Source organism: Bos javanicus, chromosome 7 (genome assembly GCF_032452875.1).
Source record: "Bos javanicus breed banteng chromosome 7, ARS-OSU_banteng_1.0, whole genome shotgun sequence".
Taxonomy (NCBI): Eukaryota; Metazoa; Chordata; class Mammalia; order Artiodactyla; family Bovidae; genus Bos; species Bos javanicus.
The window spans coordinates 54,732,375-54,741,607 of record NC_083874.1 but is presented as its reverse complement, the minus strand read 5'-3'; the positions used below and the strand labels follow the sequence as shown (position 1 = coordinate 54,741,607).

At 42.8% G+C, this 9,233-nt stretch overlaps 1 pseudogene; it reads right to left on the bottom strand.

Moving 5' to 3' along the window:
* Positions 1-593: 593 nt before the first annotated feature.
* LOC133252141 (heterogeneous nuclear ribonucleoproteins A2/B1-like) lies at positions 594-1,853 on the bottom strand (annotated as a pseudogene).
* Positions 1,854-9,233: the final 7,380 nt, after the last annotated feature.

The following is a 9,233-nucleotide window of genomic DNA, read 5'->3' as shown; positions in this document are numbered from 1 at the left end:
TTTTAATAAAGTTTATATTTAAAATAGATTTTTAATCTGTCTACTCACAAAACCTAATTCAAAACATGATACACTTATCTTTCTAGCTGATTTGATGTTCAGTTCAGTTCAATTGCTCAGTCGTGTCCAACTCTTTGCAACCCCATGAATTGCAGCATGCCAGGCTGACATTTCCAGTCCTGTGGCCACTGCTGAGTATTCCAAATTTGCTGGCATATTGAGTGCAGCATTTTCACAGCATCATCATTCAGGATTTGAAACAGCTCAACCAAAATTCTATCACCTCCACTAGCTTTGTTCGTAGTGATGCTTTCTAAGGCCCACTTGACTTCACATTCCAGGATGTCTGGCTCTAGGTGAGTGATTATCCTCACTTTGTAATTGTTTTATATTAAGAATATGTCCTAAATGAAGTCTATTATTTTTATCAGAAAGCATGTCCCTTTATTCTTAGAGTGCTTTTTAAAATCAAGGCACCAACAAGAACTACTTTCAGATGGTACAGAATTTCTTATTTCTTGAGGATTCTGGTTGGCCATTTCTTTATTAGTTACCTGCAGTGAGACCTCTTCCTGTGGCAAACAGGAAGAAGCTCAATATTGGCTTCTACTTCCATAACTCCCACTTCTTCTGAAGACTTCTGGACCAGAGTCTCTTCCATCGTATGGTTCCCCATGTTCCTGCTACCACCAAAGTTTCCACTCTTCACTGGATCATAGTTAGAAGGCTACTGGTTATAATTTCCAAAATCATAATTTTCATAACTTCCATAATTTCCTCCTCCACAGTTGTCATCACCACCTCTGTAGCCCTCACCCTGGTTGCCATATCCAGGACTTTCACCACCATATCCTCCTTTTCCTCCATAACCAGGGCTATCTCCAAAACTGCCACCTCCAGGTCCTCCTCCATACCCATTATCCATCCCCAAATTCACCACGACTTCCATATCCACCAGACCCTCCTCTAAAGTTACTTCTAGGCTCTAGTCCAAAATTTTCACACCCCCTCCACCACCACCATGAGAATCTCTGAAACCAAAGTCACCTTCTTTCCCATTTCTAGACCTTTGTACTTCCTACATTTCTTGTCTAGACAAAACCTTTCTAACTACTGCATTATGACCAAGATAGCATGTTATTTCTGCAACACAATCTTATCCACAGGATCATGGTTATCAAAAGTAACAAATTCAAACCCTCTTTTCTTTCCAGACTGCCTATCAGTAATTATCTCAATGGTATCAATTTTTCCATGTTCCTCAAAGTAAGCTCTAAGATGATGTTCCTCAGCATCTTCTTTATTCCACCAACAAACAGCTTCTTCACAGTTACATATGCGTGGGTGTGTATACTAAGTTGCTTTAGTCAGTGTTCAAGTCTTTGTGACCCCATGGACTGTAGCCCGCCAGGCTCCTCTGTCCATTGGATTCTTCAACCAAGAATACTGTAGTGGGTTGCCATGCTCTCCTTCAGAGGATCTTCCCGACCCAGGGATCGAACTTGGGTCTCTCATGTCCCCTGCTTTGGCAGGGGGGTTCTATACCATGAGCACCACGTGGGAAGCCCCATAGTTACATGAGCCCCTGGCTTTCTAGATTCCCTTCTTGCAATAGCACATTTTGGCTCAACCACTGTCCCATCAACTGAATGAGGTTCTGTGGCCATGGCAGCCTTAACCTCAGCCATGGATGAAAAAGTTACAAAACAAACCTTTCTTATCTTTTACTTGCAGGATTCCTCATTACTACATCTGTAAGTTTTCCTCATTGCTTGTTCCTCAAACTTTCTTCTATAGTTTCAAAGCGCAAGCCACCGATAGAGTTTATGGACTACTTCCATTTCTCTGTTCATCGCGGACTCAGACGATTTAGGCTGCATTCGCCGCCGGAGAGAGAATTCCGCGGAGGAACACTAACCGGACTCATTCTGATTCCCGGGCAAGAGCTGCGGCCACTGGAGAAACAACACTGACAAAACCGCTAGGAGCACCTCAAGTGGGGTCTGGCGCTGTTGCTACTCAGTATAACATTTTTTTAAAAAGAAAAGATGCCTCCACTGGCTGGAGCTTGGAGATGGTGCCTGTCAACCAGTAGGCCCCTGGTTGTGTGCCAAATTAGATTCCTGTCAGACATACACCTTTCAGGTGAACAAATGGCAACCTACTCCAGTATTCTTGCCTGGAGAATCCCATGGAAAGAGGAGCCTGGCAGGCTACAGTCCATGAGGCCCCTAGAGTCAGACACGACTTAGCAATTAAACCACCACCACGTACAGTCTGGGCTTCTTTCCAGAGGCTACCGCCTCACTAAACTTTATCTGGGTGAGTTCAACTGTGAGCCCTTTAAGAGGCGTCTCCAAGGTTAGTGTAGCCTGTGGTCTATGGACACAAGCCCTGCTGGTTTTCAAAACTAGATGTTTTGAGGAACCGACTCTCAGGTACAGGTTTTGAAAGTTAGGGTACCGTGTGTGGGGATCAAACTCTGCTCCTCAGGGAGAAGCTCTGGGTTTTCTGTTCACTCCTGATTGTGGGTGGTTGTGCTGGGGACGGCGTTTATGGGGAGATTATGTCCCAGCCGTTCCTGTTTGATCTGACGTTGCTGCAGAGTCGTTGTGTCCACGGGGGGAGCGGGAGGGGTTATGACCCAACCTCGTCCTCCTTGAGCCGGAGCGTTTTTCTTCTCCTGCTCGGGAACAGGAGAGCTCCAGGTTCTCGGCCCTTGGACTCAGAAACTTACACTAGAAGTGCCTTGGTCCTCAGGGTCACAGGCCCGGGCTGGATTATCCCAGTGGCTCTTCCGTGTCTCCAGGTTGTAGGTGGCAGGTTGTCAGACTTCTCTGGCTTCATTCGTAATGTGTGTGTGTGCTTGGTGGCTAAGTCATGCCAGACTCTCTAGCCTGCTAGCCGCCTCTGTCCATACTATTTTTCAGGCGAGAATACTAGAGTGGGTTTTCCTTTCCTACCTCAGGGGATCTTCCCCACCCAGGGATTGACCCCGTCTCCTGCATTGGAGGTGGATTCTTTACCACTGAGCCACCTGGAAATCCCTCATTCTTAACACTGGAACCAATTCTGATAATGTCTCCTCTTGAATACAGCTCTATCCTGTCGGTTCTGTTTTCTCTGGAGAGCCCTGACTAACACACTGCCATGATCAAGTAAGGCAAATCTAGTGAACTGAGACAATGTTCATTATTTCAGGGTTATGTAGGTAAAATATCCAAAGGGTTTGGCTGGTTTCTCTGCTTTGAGTCTCAAAAGGCCAGAAGCAGGTGTCAGCAGGCTATGTTCCCTCTTGGAAACTCTATGGGGAGAATCTGTTTCCAAGCTCCTTTGTGCTGTGGAGAGAATTCATTTCCTCACAGCTGCAGATGGAGAAGGAAATGGTGACCCACTCCAGTAGTCCTGCCTGGAAAATTCCATGGACAGAGGAGCCTGGCGGGTTACAGTCCATGGGGGCATCACATAAAAGTCAGGCATGACAGAGCACACACGTGCACGCACATCTGCAGGACTAGGTTCTGTGTCTTTGATGGCTGTCAGCTGGGGCCGCCCTTATCCCTAGAACTCATTCACCAATACCTGCCCAGAACCTGCTGTATCTCAGAACCAGCCATGGCATCAAAGCTTCCTCCTCACATCTCTGTCTCTTCTGGTCTTCAGGGCTCCTGTAATCACATTGGGCCCATCTGATAATACAGAAGTGTCTCCCTATGATAAGGCCAATTGATTAGTAGCCTCAATTCCATTGCAAAGTCCCTTTTGCCATGTTAGGAGCAAAAGCCACAGAGACCAAAATCCTACCTACCAGATTAGGATGGGTTTGGATGGGTTTAACTGCCTCCAGCAATGTAAGAATTTCCATTTCCTCATTCTCCTCAAACAGGTCATTTTAGTCAAACAATGAGGACGGCAAACAAACTTTACATATAATAGGTGAAAAGCCATCTCAGTGTTGCTTGTGTTTCATAGATTATTAATAAAGTGGGATTTAAGGCATTTTTGATGCCCCTTTCCAGTCAATATGTGAAAATCCAGACAGCGGGGCTGGGGACTGTGCACTGGGAGTGTAAATTGTGGTGATTTCTCTGCCTGGCAGGTGGGCGTGGAGAAGGAGCAGCTTGGAATGGCAGCGGACAGCCAGAACAGATGGACAGCAGCTGAATCAATCAAGAAGCGATTGCAATCTATGGTAAGTTCACCAGGACTGCTTTCGCCAAGTGCTGGCATGTGTTTTGATACAAAAACCCACAAAGCCCTGTCTTTGTTTTAGCGTCTTGTGCCAAATGTGCCATAACATACATCACAGACTATTTATTTCTCACTTAAAAAAAACTGATGCCAGGTTCAGGTTGCTTTCAAAACAAAGGATGTGAGGAACAGAAAATTAAACTGCAGGATGACTGCTGAAGGAAGAAAGATAAATGCATTAAGGAGGCAAAGCACAGCCGGGCTTTTGATGGTTTGACATAAACTTTGTAAGATAAATACAAGCATTTTATACAAATGTCTTGCATTTTATACAGAGTCCTGAATTCTATACAGAGAGCTGATTTTATGAAAAAAGTCCTGCATTTTATACAGAGAGCTGATTACATAAAAAAAAATTGATAGCATCTTGGTACTCCTTTCATAGAGACTGGGAAACTATACATAGATTTGGATTTTACCTAAACATGTAGTTAGGGAAGCATTTGGTGCAAATGACATGGATTAGGTAACAAAAAGGCTATAAGGTCAAAGCCTTTCCTTTGGCATTGCTTTTATCAGCAAAGTGCGTAGAAAATTAGGTCAGGGAGGTTATTTTTTAAAGGGCTGTCATTTTTTAAAATAAATAATATTCCTTTATTTATTTTTGGCTGTGTTGGGTCTTCATTGCTACTTGGGCTTTTCCCTAGTTGCGATAAGTGGGGTCTAGTCTTTGTTGCAGTGCTTGCCTTCTTGTTGTAGTGGCTTCTCTTGTGGAACATGAGCTCTAGAGCATGTGGGCTTCAGTAGTTGTGGCAGCTGGGCTCAATAGTTGCGGTTAGTTGTGGTGCACAGGTTTAGTTGTTCTGCAGCATGTGGGATCTTCCTGGACCAGGGATTGAACCCGTGTCTTCTGCATTGGCAGGCAGATCCTTTACCAATGAGCCACCCAGGGAGCCCTGGACGTTATTTTAACTCTGCTGATACATTGTCTGAAATATCAGACCAAGGTTCCTAGTATGGCGACTCTATATGTAGACTTTGCCTTTTGGTAATCCAGTTTGCTGTGCTATAGCAATATTATAGTAATGTAGTAGTACCTGTACTATTACTGTAACTAATTTGTGCACAGCCAATATTCATTTGATGCATTAATTTGACTTTAAGTTCAATTCAGTTGCTCAGTTGTGTCTGACTCTGAGACCCCATGGGCTACAACATGCCAGGCTTCCTGTCCTGAATATTCATTGGAAGGACTAATGCTGAAGCTGAAATTCTAATACTTTGGCCACCTGATGCAAAGAACTGACTTCTTGGAAAATACCCTGATGCTGGGAAAGACTGAAGGCAGGAGGAGAAGGGGATGACAGATGATGAGATGGTTGGAATTTGGCTTTACTTAGAAGAATAACAGAAATATGTCTGCAATCATGTTAATATTGTGGTACTGACTGGAAGAGGGCTTTCAAAAGGCAGATCATGTTCTGTTTCCAGAATTGAGTGTTATACATGTATGTTCAGTTTGTGAACTTGTGCATTTATGATATATGCACTTTCCTGAATTCAGCCTATAATTAAATAAAGCATATTAAAAAAAGAAGGATACATGGCAAGGGTGGAAGATTAAATTTGGTCCCATTTTTAAGCTGTGGAAAAATCTTCAAAATTACAGGTGGCTATAGAAAGTAGTTCTATCAATTCCAGAGATTGCAAACTTGTGGTATGTATGCCTTATTCTAACCCACCAATGTTTTTGGCCCATGGATTTAAACAAAGATTAATTGTGAACCATTACAAATTGAGGGAATTTACATCAAAATCCAGATTGTAGGCTTTCTTTGAAAAGTTAGCAGGTCTTATATCACTGGGCTTACTTTGTCACATAGCAACAATCTGGGGGAACAATCTGCCTCCTGTACACAAGACCTGTGCTTTCTACTTTGTCACAGCCTTCACCATGTCCCATGGTCCTTCTGACTAAATGTGTGACCTGTATTGCCTACCAGTCTGTCTGGTTGAATGTGCAATTACTGATATTCTGATAGAAAATTATAGTGAAGCACACAGACCCAGATACCTGGTAGCTTTTTGATGTGAAACGAGGTTTGGTTTACAAAGAACACAGTGTTCAGTTCAGTTCAGTCACTCAGTTGTGCCTGACTCTTTGTGACCCTAAGAACTACAGCACACTAGGCTACCCTATCTATCACCAACTCCCGGGACTTGCTCAAACTCATGTCCATCCAGTTGGTGATGCCATCCAACCATCTCATCCTCTGTCGTCCCCTTCTCCTCCTGTCTTCAATCTTTCCCAGCATCAGGGTCTTTTCTAATGAGTCAGTTCTCGTCAGGTGGCCAAAGTGTTGAAGCTTCAGCATCAGTCCTTCCAATGAGTATTTAGGACTGATTTCCTTCAGGATGGACTGGTTGGATCTCCTTGCAGTCCAAGGGACTCTCAAGAGTCTTCTCCAACACCACAGTTCAAAAGCATCAATTCTTCAGCACTCAGCTTTCTTTATAGTCCAACTCTCACATCCATACGTGACTACTGGAAAAACCACAGCTTTGACTAGATGGACCTTTGTTGGCAAAGTAATGTCTCTGGTTTTTAATATGCTGTGTAGGTTGGTCATAGCTTTTCTTCCAAGGAGCAAGCATCTTTTAATTTCATGGCTGCAGTCACTATCTGCAGTGATTTTGGAGCCCCCCAAAATAGTCTGTCACTGTTTCCATTTTTTCCATCTATTTGCCATGAAGTGATGGGACTGGATGCCATGATCTCAGTTTTCTGAATGTTGAGTTTTAAGGCACCTTTTTCACTCTCCTTTTTGACTTTCATCAAGAGGCTCTTCAGTTCCTCTTCACTTTCTGCCATAAGGGTGATGTCATCTGCATATCTGAGGTAATTGATATTTCTCCCGGCAATCTTGATTCCACCTTGTGCTTCATTCAGCCCAGCGTTTCTCATGAGGTACTCTGAATATAAGTTAAATAAGCAGGGTGACATTATACAGCCTTGACATACTCCTTTTCCTATTTGGAACCAGTCTGTTGTTTTATGTCCAGTTCTAACTGTTGCTTCTTGACCTGCATACAGATTTCTCAGGAGGCAGGTCAGGTGGTCTGGTATTCCTATCTCTTAAAGAATTTTCCACAGTAAAGTATGGATTTGGTCATTATATGGTTAACCACGTCCAGGAAGCTAGTCTGAGTGGAGAACCTGAGTCTGTCAATTGATCTGTCCCATTTGGGGTTTTTAGATATAGACAAAATCTTCATCAGAGCCCACCATCCATATGTTCTGAAGACCACTACGTATTGCTTTGGAACCAAAGTTAGAGGGATGAATTCCAAATGAACCCAATGCATATGTTTGGAACAACCATTAAAAAATTAGCTTTTCAGGTTGCAGCTGTGGTCCTTTTATTAACCACATCTCCAATCCCTGGGATATAAGCCTCACTTAAAAATGAAGTGAGGCAAGACTTGGAATTGCTGTGGTTTGTGCTGGAGTGGTCTGAGTGGCCTGCCCACACAATCACATCAGAAGAGGTGAACTAAATCAGGATGACTGTGGAAAGAGAGCCTCAGTGGAATAAGCCATGGCCCTCAGCCTCCTTTATTGGAATCAGGGAACTGAGGGATGAAACCTAAAAACATAGATCCTTCTTGTGGACAATGCTAGAAAGACAATTACAACTCCAGGGTATGAGGATGACAACTCATGTGCTGATCATCCATGTTCTTCCAACAACTGTTACCTAGTGGATGAACATGTATGAACAGGTTCCAGTCTGAACAGATCCCAGTCGCTGTCTCCTTTACAAAGAGAGTGAATGTTAGAAATGAGCAAATGCCTGAACATGTGACTGGGAAAGCTCTCAAGTCCTGTAAGTTTCAGTATCTGTCTTTGTTCTCAAGCTGTAGAGCTGCTGACATTTTCAAAAGGCTGTGCACATAGCATTGGTGTTCCTGTCCTATCTTGATTTTAAAATACTGTGGATTTATAGATATTTTTTTAATGTGGGCTTTGCTAAATTTTTAGTTCTAAGATGGTCCTTCTCTAAATGGTTCTATGGTTTGGAAAATGGGGGTAGAATCTGGAATTCCATCTTGTCATTTATGCCTGTTGTCTGTGAGCCCCAGTGAGGGGGACAAAAAAGAGGTGCTTCATCAAAATAAAATGCTTATATGTCTGGAGAGGTTTAATAGTGAAGCACTGATATTGACATTCTTCGGGTAATTTAGGCACCAGTACACAAAGAATCAAGTTACTTGCCCATGTCACAGGACCAGTTAGCAGCAGGAATGACACTAGAACCCCAAATGTTTAGTTAAATCAGGCTACTTTTTGCCAAGTAAAGTTGAGAAGTAAAACAACAATATAAATAATTTCATTCAAGGATCATCTGGAGTGTGTCAACAAGATGACAAATATTTCTACAGAAAGTGAGGATTTATATCTATCAAAATACATATGTTCCCAAATATTTCCATCTTTGGTGTCAAATATATCACAGCAATTGCTTCTGTTCTTTCTTTCTTTTTTTATGTCGGGTTTATATGTCTATTCTTTGCATTAATCCAGCACCGAAAGTATCCTACTTCCACCACCTATAATCGTACTTCTTACCCTGTATTAAAATGGCCTATTTACTTGTCTGTGTCCATACTAGATAGTAAGCACAGAGGGTCCACAGAGCAAGGGATGTGCAGAACTTGTCACAAAAAAACAATTGTCAGGTTGTCAGAAATATTGCAAGTTGTTTCACAACAAGCTATCAACTTGAAATCCTCCATGGGGGAAGTATTTATACCACACAAATTGGCACATGGTATAAATCAGAGCTCCTTCTACCTCACCAGAGCCAGTTTTCAACATTTTCCAGCATCCCTGTGGTCAGAGACCTTATTTGTTTGACTCATCACGGTATCCTTAGTTGTGCCTGTTTCATAGTAGGTGCTCAGTAAATATTTGTTAAAGGAGTGAATGATACTTGAATAAAAGGTACATGAATGAAGGTGTCTGTTGGTTTCTTTCCAGT